Source organism: Leucoraja erinacea, unplaced genomic scaffold (assembly GCF_028641065.1).
Source record: "Leucoraja erinacea ecotype New England unplaced genomic scaffold, Leri_hhj_1 Leri_81S, whole genome shotgun sequence".
Taxonomy (NCBI): Eukaryota; Metazoa; Chordata; class Chondrichthyes; order Rajiformes; family Rajidae; genus Leucoraja; species Leucoraja erinaceus.
In genome coordinates, this window is record NW_026576751.1 from 344,818 (window position 1) to 363,658 (window position 18,841).

The following is an 18,841-nucleotide window of genomic DNA, read 5'->3' on the forward strand; positions in this document are numbered from 1 at the left end:
AGTATCCAGTTGCAGAGGGAGGGGTCGATGCCCAGGTTACCGAGTTTGGTGATCAGTTTTGATGGAATAATGGTGTTGAATGCTGAGCTGTAATCGATGAACAGCATTCTTACATAAGTGTCTCTGTTGTCAAGGTGGGAGAGGGCGGAGTGAAGTGCCGTTCAGTTGTCCTCACTCCTTCTTGCGGTAGGCCCTGATAGGGATCCAGTCAGCTTTTGAGGTGGGGATTACCGAACACTGTGATGATGGGGGTAAGTGCCGGGCGGAAGTCGTATAGGCTTGCCGCAAGTTTTTGGCACTTCATCGCATGTGTGTGTCTGTAAGTCAACCTTGGCAAGTGACACCGTGTGTCAGTCCAGACGTCTGTCAGCTGCGCAGACAGCGCTGAGCCCCCCCGCTTGCCGTAAGGGCCAGGTGAACGGGCATGGTCTCAGTGCCACGTACACGTCGTAGGGGTGAGTGTGAGGGTTTGGTGATCGGCAGGTAGCAGCCTGATGGCTGTCTCTAGTTGTCCCTGTCGACTCCATGACAGTCGCCATGAAGCTCCTCAAGGAAGGAGGCGTCCTGGATGTGGGGGTGCCGGTTTTTCCGTGAGGTGATGCCTGCCAGCAACTTGACAGTGGCCTGAAAAATGGCCTAAATGGTACAGGCCCATAACTGATCTATAATTCCCCATTCTCTCTCTCCCTCCCTTCTTTAAAAGTGGAGTTACATTGTCTACCCTTCAGTCATAGAAACATAGAAAATAGCTTCCTGTCTGCCAGGAGTTCTCTATCCATTTAATACGGCCCAATCCGAGCCTAATTTTGCACACTACTCATGTGTGGGACCATGTGGCTTTTTGAAAGTCATGTACACATCCACTGGCTCTCCCTTGTCCATCCTACTCAATAAAAATTCCAGTTAGCCAAGCCTATCTCCTTCCCAAACATGCTGACTTTGACTCCTGTCACTAGCCAAATCGAGAGCTCTATCCCATACACGCTCTAAATCCTGTCCCAGTGACTTTTATGCTACTGCAGGCCTCGCCACATGCCCATCTGTGGAGTCGCCTTCAGAATTCCATAAATTCTGACAACTAGTCTGGATGAAAAACTCCTTTTTCTCACCTCAGTCTTAAAAGGGATGACACTTGCTTTAGCCTTAAATTATAAGCCAACTTTCCTGTTCATCACAGTGTGTGTCTGTATCACCTTGTCCTTGCACCGTGTGAATTTCCCCTGGTGAAGGAAGCAATGTGTTGTGTACGAGCGTGTGTCCCGCGCGTGGACATCACTTCTGTGAGGAATGTCCGCCAAACATTGGGAACATTTTTCCTTGCATCTAGCTTGTCCAGTCCTTTTATAAAAATTTAATGGTATTTGATCTATAAGATCCTCCCTCCTCCTTCTAAAAGTGGAGTTACTCTAGTGAAACATACAAGCCTAGTTCTTTTCAATCTTTCCCCTCATAACCCGTGACCTGCCTTCTCCCCATATCCATCCCTAGGGATCAATCTCGTGAACCTACGCTTCACTGCCTCAATCACAAGGATGTCCTTCCTCAAATTAGGAGACCAAAACTGTACACAATACTCCAGATGTGGTCTCACCAGAGCCCTATACAACTGCAGAAGTCAGGAACTGATGCAGAATAGAGACCAAAATGACAGTCTGCTCAGGGAATCACGAATTTCATTGTCCTATCTGGGACACATGACAATAAACTATCTTGACTTGACTTGACTTGAGATCATCAATTTGGTGAAAGACATCTTCTAGTTTTCTCAAAACACATGGTGACGTTAGTCATAAACACTGTCAACTTGAACCTCAAAGGTCCTATGAATGTTGAGCTGACGGCGAGTTCTACAGTGAAGGCCATAGTTTAAGACAGACCTGCAACTCCATACCAAGTAGCTGGACTTTTGTTACAACTCCAGGAACAATTTGGTCCGAACATGATGCCAAGGTAAACTAATCTCCTCAGCTTGCATGTGATTCATATCCCTCAATATGCAAGTGCCTATCTAAAACGCTCTTAAAAGTCACTAACTAACGCACCTACCTCTGGCAACACTCCTGGCAGCATGTTCCAGGCTCTCTGCCCCGCACACCTCCTTTATAATTTGCCCCTCTCAACTTAAAGCTATGACCTCTAGTCTATGACATTTCTACCCTGTGAAAAAGGTTCGGAACGTGTTAAAACCCTGGAAAAAATGTACTGAAAGATTATACATAAATGATAATCGATATCATGCTAACATTTAGAGACCTGAATAACAAGACCAGTGATGAAAATATTGACTTGAGTGTTTTGTACATCTGTATATATTTGAAACAAAATGCCTCATCACTCTCAAAGGCTTTTGAATTGCCTTCTTCTTATCGAGTCCACACACATGATTAGAAGTTGTTCAGCTGAAGCTGAACACACTTCTTGGCATCTGCATACAATGGTGTCTGTCTTGTGCTTCTTGTGCATGGTAGTGGAAAGATTGGTGTAAACAGGGCCATGACGCGAACGCTCTTTCCTTGACCCCTTTGAATTGATTGAATTCAATCAAACATTATTCAAATTGTTTTCCTTAAACTACTAAATTGTTTTTTTGAAATAATTAAATATATTAAGATAAAAGTAAAATAATTCAGACTGTTCCGGGTTAATCTATGATGTGCTTTTGACAGCACTGGGTCAGTACTCGCTGGAGTTTAGAAGAATGACATACCTAATAGTGAAAGGCATAAATAGAGTGGATGTGGAGAGGATATTTCCACTAGTGGAAGAGTCTAAGACTAGAGGTCAGAGCCTCAGAATTAATGGACGTTACTTTTGAAAGGAGATAAGGAGGAGTTTCTTTGCCATAGAAGACTGTGGAGGCCAAGTCAATGAATATATTTAAGGCAGTGATAGATAATTGATTAGTACGAGTGTCAGGGGTTATGCAGAGAGTGCAGGAGAATGGGGTTAGGAGGAAGAGGTAGATCAGCCATGATGGAATGGCGGAATAGACTTGATGGGTCGAATGGCCTCTCTGCACCTATCACTTATGACCTTATGATCCACTGCACTCAGTTCTTTCCCAAAGGGATAGCCATCTTAGTTACAGAATCATACAGCACAGAAATTGGTCCATGATGCAAGATGCCCCATCTAAGGTAGTCTCATTTACCTGCATATCCCTCTAAACCTCTTAAACATGTACATGTCCAAGTGTCTTTAAATGTTATTATTGTACCTGCCTCAACTACCTCCTCTAGCAGCTCAATCAGAGTGAGACCACATCTGGAGTATTGCATACAGTTTTGGTCTCCTAATCAGAAGAAAGACATTCTTGCCATAGAGGGAGTACAGAGAAGGTTCACCAGACTGATTCCTGGGATGTCAGGACTTTCATATGAAGAAACACTGGATAGACTTGGCTTGTACTCGCTAGAATTTAGAAGATTGAGGGGGGATCTTTTAGAAACTTACAAAATTCTTAAGGGGTTGGACTGGCTAGATGCAGGAAGATTGTTCCCGATGTTGGGAAAGTCCAGAACAAGGGGTCACAGTTTAAGGATAAGGAGGAAGTCTTTTAGGACTGAGATGAGAAAAACTTTTTTTACACAGAGCGGTGAATCTCTGGAATTCTCTGCCACAGAAGGTAGTTGAGGCCAGTTCATTGGCTATATTTAAGAGGGAGTTAGATGTGGCCCTTGGGGCTAAGGGGATCAGGGGGTATGGAGAGAAGGCAGGTACGGGATACTGAGTTGGATGATCAGCCATGATCATATTGAATGGCGGTGCAGGCTCGAAAGGCTGATTGGCCTACTCCTGCACCTAATTTCTATGTTCCTATGTTAATCCATATACCCGCTACCCTCCAAGTGAAAAAGTTGCAACTCACATTTCTATTAAATCTTTTCACTTCATAGTCTCATCCATATCCTGGCCAGCCATAGAGTCATACGAGTCATGGAGTCATACAGCAGAGAAAGTGACCCTAGGGCCCAACTTCCCCACGCCGACCAACATGTCCCATCCAACTAGTCTCATCTGCGTTTGGACAATAATCGCCACAGTACCCCTCTAAACCTTTCATATCCTGTCCTCGAATGGGCGGCATGGAGGTGTAGCAGTAGAGCTACTGCCTTCCAGCGCCAAAGACCTGGGTTCAATCCTGACCTCAGGTGCTGTCTGTACAGAGTTTGTACGTTCTCCCCGTGACCTGTGTGGGTTTTCTCTGAGATCCCCGATTTCCTACCACACTCCAGACATACAGGTTTGTAGGTGAATTGGCTTGGTGTAAATGTAAAATTGCCCCTAGTGTGTAGGGCAGTGTTAATGCACGGGGATCGCGGGTCAGTGCGGACTCGTTGGGCTCCAACTTAAAAAATAAATCATGGGAGCAGAAAACAGAAAGCGTCTAGGCCCACTGTGGCAACAGATTAGATGTGCCTGCTTCCAACTTTAGATCAATTCAGATTTCCACATTTGGCTATGCGTGCACCAATGTTCAAAATGACCGAGCCTTATCAAGCTACCAGCTGTCAGTCAGCTTGTCTCAGCAATACCATTACCGATCATTTAGATATGAAAATGTAATTATAAATGGGTTTGCAAACATGGGTCAAAATTAAACCTCTCACCGAGAACACTAACCAGATGACTAAGTATGCCAAGTATTTGTCAGTATCATTGGTGGTCATTTTTGTCATGGCTCTGCTTCGATAAGGCCTTGTTCTATTTATTGCACATGTTTAACATGCCTTTATAAACAATCACAAGTACAGAAATAAAAACACTAGTACTGAGTAGAAGAAGCCTGCATGTGGTTGCACCTCACAAATCCTACTAAAATATATTGCTGTAATTACTCTTGCCCACAGAGCCCAAGATCACAGAGGTCAAATTCAAGTGAAGCTGTACTGAAAGAAGCTAACACGACTTGGAATTCTCTGCCTCAGAGGGCGGTGGAGGCCGGTTCTCTGGATGCTTTCAAGAGAGAGCTAGATAGGGCTCTTAAAAATAGCGGAGTCAGGGGATATGGGGAGAAGGCAGGAACGGGGTACTGATTGGGGATGATCAGCCATGATCACATTGAATGGCGGTGCTGGCTCGAAGGGCCAAACGGCCTACTCCTGCACCCATTGTCTAACATAAAAATCCCAGAAATTGAAATTTATCCTACTTAGTATTATGATTTTGGACAGGAAATGTATTACTTTGTAAAAGAATAAATCATGCCAAACACGACACAATGTAAAGGACGTATCCAATGAATTTATTTTAAACACACAACCTTGTCATAAACCACCACCTTACTTTTGTGTCAGGCAGCATCTCTGGAGAAAAAGGATAGAAAAAGGACGTTTCGAATCTTTCACACCACCTGAAACATCAACCATTCTTTTTCTACATAGATGCTGCCTGACCCGCTAAGTTACTCCAGCACTTGTTGCCTATCTTCAGTACAAAAGCAGCATCTGCAGTTCCTTTCATAATCACAATTACACAATCAAAATAATACTTTATCAGCCAAATATGTTTACAAATATGTTACAAAACACATTTTAACATAAACATCCACCACAGTGACTTCTCCACATTCCTCACGGTGATGGAAGGCGAAAAAAAGTTCAATCTCTTCCTTTGCTCTCCCGCGGTCGGGGACCTCGAGCCCTGCGTTGACGGGATGATCTCGACTCCCATTGCCAGCGGCAGGCCCTCTGCGTCGCGACAATCAGCTCCTGCATCGATGGAATGTCAGCTCCCCCACGCCGGGCAATCAAACCCCGCTTCGGGGCTGGTCGAACCTTCCGCGATGTTGGAGCTCCCGACATCCACGACCTCTCCAGAAGCCGCGAGCTCCCGATGTAAAGTCCGCAGACCGCGGCTGGAGCAATCCCAGGCACGGGATCGACTCCGATGCAAGACCACGCCCGCGGAGGGGCCCCAAGGTCAGTCCGAGGAGTACTCCAGCTCCATCGATGGTAGGCCGCAGAGCAACCGCAGAATGTGATCCAAAAATTAATCGCATCTCCGGCAAGGTAAGGCACTGAAAAAAGCTCCCCCCTTCCCCTTCCCCACATAAAACACAAACTTTTAACACACACCAAAAATAAAAAGACGAAAAAACAAACAGACTAATGGCGGGGCTGCCAATCATACGGCGCCCCTGGTGGTCAAAACCTACAAGCCTTACTTTAGGGCAATTTTTGGTTTTAATCAGCAGAAACACCCCTGATGATCCAATAAGGAAAAAAAAAAGATTTTGTCTGGAATAGGACATATTTAGAAGGATATGGGCCAAAATCAGGCAGGTGGGACTAGTGTAGGTGGGGAATCTTGGTTCGCAAGGGCAGGAACAAGCTGAAGGAACTGTTTCCACACTGTATGAAGGGATACAGTGTGGATAGGGTAAGAAATTGACATGGATAGAGAACTGGTTGGCAGACAGGAAGCAAAGAGTAGGAATTAACAGGTCCTTTTCAAAATGGCAGGCAGTACCTGGTGGGATGCCGCAACGCTAGGTGTTGGGACCCCAGTTATTTACAATATAAATTAACGATTTAGACAAAGGAATTAAATGTGACATCTACAAGTATGCAGATGACACAAAGCTGCAATGAGGATGCTATGAGGCTGCAGGGTGACTTGGATAGGTTGGGTGAGTTGGCAGGTATGGCAGATTCAGTATAATGTGGATAAATGAGGTTATCTACGTTGGTAGCAAGAACAGGAAGGCAGATTATTACCTGAATGGTAGACACAAAATGCTGGAATAACTCAGCGGGACAGGCATCATCTTTGGAGAGAAAGAATGGGTGACGTTTCGGGTCGAAACCTTTCTTCAGATAGGTGTCAGGGGAGTGGGCAGGACAGAGATAGAATGTAGTCGGAGACTTTAAGACTGGTAGGAGAACTGGGAAGGGGAGGTGATGGTGAGAGAGAGAGGGAAAGCAAAGGCTATTTGAAGTTAAAGAAGTCAATGTTCATACCACTGGTGTGTAAGCTACACAAGTGAAATAGGAGGTGCTGTTCCTCCAATTTGCGCTGGGCCTCACTCTGACAATGGAGGAAGCAGAGGACAGAAAGGTCAGATTGGGAATGGGAGGGGGAGGCTGAGAAACCAGGAGATCGGGCAAGTTAAGTCGGACTGAGCAGATGTGTTCAGCGAAACAAACGCCGAGCCTGCGCTTGATCTCGCCGAAGTACAGAAGTTGACACCTGGAACTGCTGCTACAGTAGATGAGGTTGGAGGAGGTGGGTGAACCTCTGCCTCACCTAAAAAGACTGTCGGGGCTCTTGGATGGAGTCGAGGGGGGGGAGGTAAAGGGACAGGTGTTGCATCTCATGTGGTTGCAGGGAAAGGTACCTGGGTAGGGGATGGTTTGGGTGGGAAGAGACGAGTTGACCAGGGAGTTGCGGAGGGAACAGTCTCTGCAGAAAGCAGAAAAAGGTGGAGATGGGAAGATGTGGCCAGTAATGGGATCCCATTGGTGGCGAAAGTGTTGGAGGATTATATTCTGTATAAGATGGCTGATGGGGTGGAAGGCGAGGACAAGGGGACTCTGTCTTGTTGCGAATGTGGGGAGGGGGAGCAAGAGCGGAGCTGTGGGAAATCGAGGAGACCCTAGTGAGAGCCTCATCTATAATGGAAGAGGAGAACCATTGTTTCCTAAAGAATGAGGATATCTCCTGTGATCTAGTATGGAAAATGTAATCCTGGGTGCAGATGTGGTGTAGACGGAAGAATTGGGAGTAGGGGATAGGGGTAGAGTTCAGGGATAGGGCCAGTGCACACCTGGAACAGTGAATGTTCGACATACTCTACAAAGAGTCAGACATAGCTGGGGCCCATGACATCTGAATGGCGTCAAATTAGGAAAAGGAGAGGTGCAACGAGACCTGGGTGTGCTTGTACTTCAGCCACTGAAAGTAAGCATGGAGGTACAGCAGGCAGTGAAGAAAGTAATGGCATGTTGGCCTTCATTATGAGAGGATTTGAGTTCAGGAGCAAGGGGGTGCTACTGCAGTTGCACAGGGCCCTGGTGAGAACGCACCTAGAGTATTTTGTGCAATTTTGGTCTCCTAATTTGAGGAAGGACATTATTGCTACTGAGGGAGTGCAGCGTAGGTTCACCAGGTTAATTTCCGGAATGGCAGGACTGACATAAGATGAAAGAATGGGTCGACTGGGCTTGTATTCATTGGAATTTAGAAGGATGAGATCTTATAGAAACATATAAAATTCTTAATGGATTGGACAGGCTGGATGGAGGAAAAATGTTCCCGATGTTGGGGGAATCTAGAACCAGGGGTCACAGTTTAAGAATAAGGAGTAGGCCATTTATGACTGAGATGAGGAAAAACTAATTTCACCCAGTTGTGAATCTGTGGAATTCTCTGCCACAGAAGGAGGTCAATTCACTGGATGTTTTCAAGAGAGTTAAATTTAGCTCTCATGGCTAAAGGAATCAAGGGATATGGGGAAAAAGCAGGCACGAGGTACTGATTTTAGATTATCATCCACGATCATATTGAATGGCGGTGCTGGCTCGAAGGTCCAAACGGCCTACTCCTGCACATTTTTTTCTGTTTCTTCGGCCCACTGTGTTTGTGCTGAACATGTCACCAAGTTAAACTTTTCTCATCTTCCTCTTTAGCCTGTTAATCATAGAAACATAGAAAATAGGTGCAGTAGGAGGCCTTTCCGACATTCGAGCCAGCACCACCATTCATTGTGATCATGGCTGATCGTCCCAAATCAATAACCTGTGCCTGCCTTCTATCCATATCACTTGATTCCACTAGCCCTTAAAGCTCTATCTAACTCTCTCTTAAATGTATCCAGTGAATTCCACAAATTCACAACTCACTAGGTGAAAACGTTTTTTCTCACCTCAGTCTTAAATGGCCTCCCCTTTATTCTAAGACTGTGGCCCCTGGTTCTGGACTCGCCCAACATTGGGAACATTTTTCTTGCATCTAGCTTGTCCAGTCCTTTTATAATTTTATATGTTTCTATAAGACCCCCCTCATCCTTCTAAACTCCAGTGAATACAAGCCTAGTCTTTTCAATCTTTCCTCATATGACAGTCCCGCCATCCCAGGGATCAATCTCATGAACCTACGCTGCACTGCCTCAATCACAAGGATATCCTTCCTCAAATTAGGAGACCAAAACTGTACACAATACTCCAGATGTGGTCGTACCAGAGCCCTATACAACTGCAGAAAAACTTCTTTACACCTATACTGAGATCCTCTTGTTATGAATCGCCACTATAGGATACTGTTTCAGACCCCCACCACTCAGTGTGTAAAAAAAAACCTGCCGGCACATCTCCATTAATCTCTCCCCCTCACACAAGTCATGCACTAATGTTTGGCATTTCCACCCTGGGGATAAAAGGTACTGACTGTCTACCTTCTCTACACCTCTCATAATTTTATATACTTCTATCAAGTTTGACCACAATCTCCAACATCCTAGGGAAACCAATAATTATTATCCAAATGGATTTCACATCAACCAGATATAAAAAAAGCATTGTGTAGTAAGGAACTGCAGATGCTGGTTTAAACCAAAGATAGACACAAAAAGCTGGAGTAACTCAGCCGATCAGACAGCATCTCTGGAAAAAAGAAATAGGTGACGTTAAGGATAATGTTAGTTTGAAGAAGGGTCTTGACCCAAAACATTGCCTATTCCTTTTCTCCATAAACATAGAAACATAGAAAATAGGTGCAGGAGTAGGCCATTCGGCCCTTCGAGCCTGCACTGCCATTCAATATGATCATGGCTGATCATCCAAATCAGTATCCTGTACCTGCCTTTTCTCCATAACCCCTGATCCCTTTAGCCACAAGGGCCACATCTAACTCCTTCTTAAATATAGCCAATGAACTGGCCTCAACTACCTTCTGTGGCAGAGAATTCCAGAGATTCACCACTCTCTGTGTGAAAAATGTTTTCCTCATCTCGGTCCTAAAAAATTTCCCCCTGATCCTTAAACTGTGACCCCTTGTTCTGGACTTCCCCAACATCGGGAACAATCTTCCTGCATCTAGCCTGTCCAACCCCTTAAGAATTTTGTACGTTTCTATAAGATCCCCCCTCAATCTTCTAAATTCTAGCGAGTACAAACCGAGTCCATCCAGTCTTTCTTCATATGAAAGTCCTGCCATCCCAGGAATCAGTCTGGTGAGCCTTCTCTGTACTCCCTCTATGGCAAGAATGTCTTTCCTCAGATTAGGAGACCAAAACTGCACGCAATATTCCAGGTGTGGTCTCACCAAGACCCTGTACAACTGCAGTAGAACCTCCCTGCTCCTATACTCAAATCCTTTTGCTATGAATGCTAACATACCATTCGCCTTCTTCACTGCCTGTTGCACCTGCATGCCTACTTTTAATGACTGGTGTACCATGACACCCAGGTCTCGTTGCATCTCCCCTTTTCCTAATCGGCCACCATTCAGATAATAGTCTACTTTCCTGTTTTTGCCACCAAAGTGGATAACCTCACATTTATCCACATTATACTGCATCTGCCATGCATTTGCCCACTCACCCAGCCTATCCAAGTCACCTTGCAGCCTCGGAGCATACCCCTCACAGCTAACACTGCCCCCCAGCTTCGTGTCATCCGCAAACTTGGAGGTGTTGCATTCAATTCCCTCATCCAAATCATTAATATATATCGTAAATAGCTGGGGTCCCAGCACTGAGCCTTGCGGTACCCCACTAGTCACTACCTGCCATTGTGAAAAGGACCCGTTTATACCTACTCTTTGCTTCCTGTCTGCCAACCAGTTCTCTATCCACAATACTGAACCCCCAATACCGTGTGCTTTAAGTTTGTATACTAATCTCTTATGTGGGACCTTGTCGATAGCCTTCTGAAAGTCCAGATATAACACATCCACTGGTTCTCCCTTATCCACTCTACTAGTTACATCCTCGAAAAATTCTATAAGGTTCGTCAGACATGATTCATAAATCCATGCTGACTTTGTCCAATGATTTCACCACTTTCCAAATGTGCTGCTATCCCATCTTTAATAACTGATTCTAGCAGTTTCCCCACTACCGATGTTAGACTGACTAATGCATTGTTGGGAATTAAGAACTTAATTTTGGCAAATTTGATTGGGACTGTGAAGTGCAAGTGAAAGCGGTGTTGGGATAATGGTGCTCTTGAATGAAATGTATTTGCATTATAGACAAGAGTGACCCTGAGAGGGAGCTTACAACCAATTGTATGCGATTGCATCATCCACTGACTGGCAAACCTTTCATTGTTGTTTGGCAGAAAAAAGTCGAACAATGTGTTCCTTGCCCAGGACTTTTTGACATGGTTCTTAAAAAAAGGTTCACATTGCAGCCACAAGGTCCACAGCAAGAACATAAAATCCATCACACTCAGAGCCTGCTTCATTGAAATTAGGTTTATCAGGTCAAGAGAGTTTATTGTCATGTGTCCCAGATAGGACAACTAAATTCTTGCTTGCTGCAGCACAACAGAGCATAACACAACAACAATTATAAGCATAAATACAGAATAGTTCAGTGTGACCAGTGTTGATCTTCTTTGATCAGTGTTGATCTTCTTTAATATTAAGGAGTGGTTAAATTTCACTACGGCGAGAAATCTGCAAGATTTAAGGGTCCCGGGCCCAAACATCACCTATCCACAGGTTCTCCATACCGCTGAGTTAATGCAGTATTTTGTGTCTTTACTTAGTTACCATCCCGGCTCCATTTCCTCTGTCCAATAACTGGCTGTACAACACATCGTAGATTTCTGCCTGCTTGTGGAAGTTACCATTGACGTTATGGCTAACCTCAAACTGAAATGATCCCAATAGATCTCAACTCCACATGGCAAATGTTCATCCATCTCCTCAGCAATCGAAAAACAGATTATATCAGCACTATCACACTGCTGTCTATGGGAGCCAGCTGTCAATAAATTGACTGCAATAGAGACCCCACTTCATAAGCACTTCAAGACCGTAAAGAGCTTCATGGAAAACGGAGGTGATGCATATTGCAACGGTCATCAAATTAACTTCTCTCTCCCATCTATTACTCTGAATTGCAAGAGAATAAGGAGCTGCACAGTGGCGCAGCTGATAGAGCTGCTAGAGTCTAATGCCAGAGACCCGGGTTTGATCTTAACCTCGGGTGCTGTCTGTGTGGAGTCTGCAACTGCCTTGCGACTGTGTGGGTTTCCCCCAGGTGCTCCAGTTTCCTCCCACATCCCAAAGACATGTGGGATGTTAATTGGCCCCAGTGTGTGTTTGGATTGAACAGGAAAGTGGAATAACATAGAACAAGGGTGATCAATGGATGGCGTGACTTTGGCAGAATAAAGGGATTGTTTCCATGCTGTATTTTTCAATCAAACATACATATTTTTTTTTTCTCTTTACCACTTCAGGTCCCCAAGATTGGTGCATTCTATCATACTGATTTTTATTGAATTATAATTAATGACCGGGGACATTTTCAATGGCCTGGCAAAGCTGAGGGATCGAATTAAATGTCCGAGATCCAAAATGTTAACTGTTTTTCTCCCTCTATCGATGCTGCCTAATTGACAGAGAATTTCCAGCATTCTCTTTTTATTTCGAACTGTCGGCATCTGTAGTTTCTGCTGTGCTCCTAAATTTCCAAGCTAATTGCTAAAAGAGCAAAGGGCATTGGGTGGGTAAGGAAGGATAAGTTTCCATTAACCTAACCACGGGATTTGAAATGTGCAGTGCAAATCTAGTGGAGATGGGACATATTCGTTGGCGTGGGCAACTTAGACCGAAGGGCCTGTTTCCATGCTGTACGACTAAAAAGGCAGTTGATGCAAATTCCATTGAAACATTCAAATATATGTGATTTTAGAAAAAATAAATTCAAAGACATGATGAAAGAGCACAGATGTTTGGACTGAATGAACAAATAGCTGCACATTGGCACAGTCCTATAATTTTATAAATAAAGGGACTCCCCCACTGTATGTATATAGTTTTTTCACTGACTGGATAGCGTGCAACCTCGGTACACGGGACAATAATAAACTAAACTTCTTTCAAATAAGGCTGGCCTTTCTCCCTCTGAAATGTATTTATCATAAACAGATATTATGTACACCCAGTGACTAAATTTAATAGTAATTTCCTCTAGCCCAAAATCATACCCAACCCATTTCAATTCACTGTCACAATCATCTGAAACACAAAACCTCTGGTGTTCAGAACATTCAGTTTTCACCCCACCTTTTAATATTACTGATCACTCTTATTAAAATCACAAATTCATCCCACATGACAGATTTAAATTTCAAAACAAGCATCACATTTTAGGAGCACACAAACTCAACAACACATTGGGAGTGGAATGTGCCGTAGAGAATATTGTTTGTCCAATAACACCTGAAGCCGAGGCTCCATCTGCACTCATGGGTGTGAAAGACCCCATGGCCACTATTTATGAAGTATAATTCTTCACCAATTCCTGACCAATGCATGTGTAGGAAGGAACTACACGGTACCAATTGGTTCATGTGACAATAAATGCAACTTGAACTTGAACTACAGATGTGGTTCATACTGAACATAAACACAATGTACTGGAGTGACTCAGTGGGTAAGGCAGCATCTCTGGAGAAAGAAGATGGGTGACGTTTTGGGTGAGAACCCTTTTTCAGACCCTTCACGAGTATGAAGACAGGTTACAACCTGAAACGTCACCCATCCTTTTTCTCCTAAAATGTTGCCTGACCCGCTAAGTTACTCCAGCACTTTAAATCTGTACTGACCAATACGTGCCTTGCTGAAGATTATTAAAATAAATCTTTTAGTATTTTTAGAAATATATACATTTTTTAACGGCAGCATTGTAGCTCAGCGGTAGACCTCATGCCTTACAACACCAAAGACATGTTCGATTCTGACTGCGGGTGCTGTCTGTACGGAGTTTGTATGTGCCAGGACAGGACTCAACAAGAAACCATTTGACGTCAATATATGACAGAAATTAACAGAATTAGGTCCATCAATATGACAATAATTGATGGCACAGAAGGCCATCGGACCCATTGCTTTTAATCACGTATTGTCTTTCCGTTGACTGCTTGCCACGCAATACTTGGTTTTCATTGTACCTCTGTACACGTGACAATAAACTAAACATCAAAATACCATGGAAATTGATAGCACAGAGAGCCATTGAGCCCATTAATACATAAGAGATTGACAGCATTAGTCCCATGAAAACACGATGGGAATTGATAGCACAGGAGCCTATTTAATCCATCAATCTATGAAAGCAATTGACAGCATTGGGCCTGTCCATTCACGATAGGAATTGACAGCAGAAGTAGCCATTGGGCCCATTATTGCATGATAGGAATTGACAGCAGTGGGCCCAATAGAATACAACACAATTGACAAACACACAAAGTCACTGGGGCTGTCAATCTACGACAACAATTGCCAGCATTGTGCCCATCAATATACAACAATCGTCCCCAAAGGAGGCCACTGAGCACATCAATACAAAACAGCAATTGCCAGCATTGGGCTTGTCAATTTACAGCAGCAATTGACACTAAGTAAGTCATTGGGCCCCATCACTACGTGACAGCAATTGACAACACAAGGACATTGGGCCTAATCATCAAAGACAGCAATTGACATCACAGGAGGCCATTTGGCCCATCACTACATGACAGGAATTGCCAGCATTGGGCTTGTCAGTACACAGCAGCAATTGACAGCAGAAAAGGCCATTGGGCCCATTAATACCCGACAAGAATTGACAGAACATGAGGCCATTGGGGCCCATCAATACAAAACGGAAACTGACAGCAGTGGGCTTGTTAATATATAACAACAATTGAGATCAGAGGAGGCCATTAGGCCCATCATTACATGAAAAGCAATTGACAGCACATGAGGTCATTGGGCTTATCACTATATGTAAGCATTTGCCGGCATTGGGCCTATCAATATATGACAGCAATTGACAACACAAAGCCATTAGGCCCATCAATGCCAGACAGCAATTGACAGTACATGGGGCATTTGGGCCCCACCAAATACCTGACAGCAATTACCAGCATTGGGCTTGTGAATATACAACAGCAATTAACACCAGAGGAGGCCATTGGGCCCATCAATACCCAACAAGAATTGACAACGCACGAGGCAATTGGCCCCATCAATACCCGACAGCAATTTCCAGCATTGGGTTTGTCAATACACAACAGAAATTAACAGCAGAGGAGGCCATCATTGCCTAGCAGGAATTGCCATAATTGGGCCCCATCGATAACTGACGGCAATTGACAACACAAGGCCATTGGGTCCATCAATACCTGACAGCAAACAACAGAAAATTAGGCCTTTGGGCCCATCAATTTATGACAGCAATTGGCAGCATTGGGCTTATCAATGTACGATAATTAACACAAGAGGTGGCCATGACCACTTAACAGCACATGAGGCACCCATCAATACCTGACAGCAATTGCCAGCACAAGGCCATTTGGCCTATCAATACCTGACAGCAATTGCCAACATTGTTTGATGGCGAGTTTAATAGTTTAACATCGGGAGAAGAATGGAAAACAGGCGAGAGACAAGGACTTTACCTTCCATCACAGTGAGGAGGAGATTCACTGTGATGGATGTTTGTGTGAATTGTGTTAATTGTGTGTCTTAGTTATTTTTCTTGTTGTATAGCTGCAGAAACCAAATTTTGTTTGAACTTCATTTGAGGTTCAAATGACAATAAACTGTATTGTATTGTATTGTATTGTACTGATGGCTGTGGGGAAGAAGCTGTTCCTGAACCTGGATGTACCAGATTTCAGGCTCCTGTACCTTCTACCTGATGGCAGCGGGGAGATGAGTGTGTGGCCAGGATGGTGTGGGTCTTTGATGATGTTGGCAGCCTTTTTGAGGATGTTGCCAGGACTTGAGGACCTGAGCTATAGGGCGAGATTGAGCAGGCTAGGACTCTATTCCTTGGAGCACAGGAAGATGAGGGGTGATCTTATAGAGGTGTACAAAATCATGGGAGGAATACATCAGGTAGATCCAAGTGCAATTGAGAACTATCAGACATAGGTTTAAGATGAGGGGGAAAAACATTTAATAGGAACCCGAGGGATAACTTTTTAATGTAAAGAGTGGCAGGTATAAGGAACAAGCTGCTGGAGCAGGCATTTGGGGCAGGGACTATTGCAACGTTTAAGAAATATTTAGACGGGTACATGGATAGAATAGGTTCAGAGTGAAATGCCCCCATAGTGATATAGGCCTTTGGGCCAATTATGACAGCAATTTCCAGCACTGGGCTTATTAATATACAATAATTGACACAAGAGGCAGCCGTGACAGCACATGAGGCCAATGGGCCCATCAATACCAGACAGCAATTCCAACATTGGGCTTATCAATATACAACAACATATATGACACAGAGGAGGGCATCGCTACAGGACAACAATTAAACATAGAAACATAGAAATTAGGTGCAGGTGTAGGCCATTCGGCCCTTTGAGCCTGCACAGTCATTCAATATGATCATGGCTGATCATCCAACTCAGTATCCTGTACCTGCCTTCTCTCCATACCCCCTGACCCCCTTTAGCCACAAGGGCCACATCTAACTCCCTCTTAAATATAGCCAATGAACTGGCCTCAACTACCCTCCGTGGCAGAGAGTTCCAGAGATTCACCACTGTGTGTGAAAAAAGTTTTTTCTCATCTCTGTTTTAAAGGATTTCCTCCTTATCCTTAAGCTGTGACCCCTTGTCCTGGACTTCCCCAACATCGGGAACAATCTTCCTGCATCTAGCCTGTCCAACCCCTTAATAATTTTGTAAGTTTCTATAAGATCCCCTCTCAATCTACTGAATTCTAGAGAGTACAAGCCGAGTCTATCCAATCTTTCTTCATAAGACAGTCCTGACATCCCAGGAATCAGTCTGGTGAACCTTCTCTGCACTCCCTCTATGGCAATAATGTCCTTCCTCTGCCAGCAGAACCCACACCAGGCCATACAGGGGTGAAAGGGCTGAACACGATGAGGGGATACGAGGCGAGGCGAGGTGTACGAGGCAAGATGAGGGAGTGAGAGTAAGCTAGTGTGAAACACCAGCAGTGGAGGCAAGGGTCGGTGGTGTGGGTGGAGGAGAAGAGACTGGGAGCCACACTCACCTGTACGAGGCAACATCACCTGTACTTCCCTCTCCCTCTCTCTCTCTCCAGCCGGCGTTTGGAAAGCCAGGAGAAGCTCCTTTCTCGCCTCATCACCATTATTAATTCTATTATTTAATGATTTTTTCCCTCTCCAGCTGCTCCTCCTCCTCCTCCACCTGTAGAGACCTCACAGATACCCGCCCTCCTTCCCTCATCATGTGGGGCCGAATATCCCCCTCCTCACACCACCTCCCCCCAAAAACAAAACAAAAACAAAAACAGCCGCTCTGACCGTAATACATATTTAGTCAGTTATTGATGGAATGTATTTCCACGACCAACTACAAACTACACAACACGACAGACAGACAGACACATCCCTGACAGGATATTTCCCCTCCCTCTCTCCCTCGCTTCATCGATTATTTTCCCCCCCACCTCCCCGTACCGTTGATGTGTACATTTGCGGGCGGACGGGCAGAGACTGTTTACTGCGTTGAAGGAACCGGCCCGGGGACGGTGAGAGGAGTCGAGGAGGCGGCGCCGCCATCATCATCGTCGTCGCCGTCATCGTCGTCATCGCCGCCATCCCCCGCGCGGCCGCATCGGCGCCAAACCGCCGTCCTTAAAGGCGCCAGCCCCGGCCCTGGCCCCAGCCTGGCCCAGCTTGTCAGCCGACGGAAATTTCCACCCTCTCCCTTTAAAGGGGAAGGCAATTGTCCAGAGCTTGACACACAAGCAGCTGGGAGAAACTCAGCAGCAGCAGGGTTGGGACAGGCAGCATCTCTGGAGAGAAAAAGGGAAATAGGTGACGTTTTAAGGCAGAGTAAGTAAGTAAGTTTTATTTATATAGCACGATTTAAGTCAACTCGCATTGACACCAAAGTGCTTTACATGAATAAAATAATAAGTTTCCATACAAACCATAGAAAAAGGTTAAAAAAATGAATAAAATGGACACATTATAGACACAAACGTCCCCCCACAGCAGAATCAAAAATTTCCACTGTGGGGAAAGGCACCAGAAAGTTAACATAGAAACATAGAAATTAGGTGCAGGAGTAGGCCATTCGGCCCTTCGAGCCTGCATCGCCATTCAATATGATCATGGCTGATCATCCAACTCAGTATCCCGTACCTGCCTTCTCTCCATAACCCCTGATCCCCTTAGCCACAAGGGCCACATCTAACTCCCTCTTAAATATAGCCAATGAACTGGCCTCAACTACCCTCTGTGGCAAAGAATTCCAGAGATTCACCACTCTCTGTGTGAAAAAAGTTCTTCTCACCTCGGTTTTAAAGGATTTCTCCTACATCCTTAAGCTGTGACCCCTTGTCCTGGACTTCCCTAACATCGGGAACAATCTTCTTGCATCTAGCCTGTCCAACCCCTTGAGAATTTTGTAAGTTTCTATAAGATCCCCTCTCAATCTTCTAAATTCTAGAGAGTATAAACCAAGTCTATCCAGTCTTTCTTCATAAGTCCTCTTCCTCTGTGAAACACCCGAGGTCGGGGCCCATTTGTGGCCGTGCAGCCAGTCCGATGATTTTCAGGGCCCTCTTGCCGTGAAGATGGAACTTCGGCGTCGGGTGAAACATTCCTCAGCGGCTTGGAAAGGTCTGGAGCGGCTGCCTCCTCCCTGGAGACCGGGGCACTCGTAGTCCT

The 18,841-nt window shown here is 44.8% G+C and overlaps 1 protein-coding gene across 1 annotated transcript in view; it reads right to left on the bottom strand.

Annotated features, from left to right (window-relative positions):
• The window catches only part of LOC129694837 (putative pre-mRNA-splicing factor ATP-dependent RNA helicase DHX32), a 130,742-nt gene extending 112,977 nt beyond the window's left edge, over positions 1-17,765 (bottom strand). Inside the window, 1 exon segment of the mRNA XM_055631599.1 lies at positions 17,624-17,765. The gene's annotated coding sequence lies outside the window, so the exon portion shown is untranslated.
• Between the last annotated feature and the right edge of the window lie 1,076 nt (positions 17,766-18,841).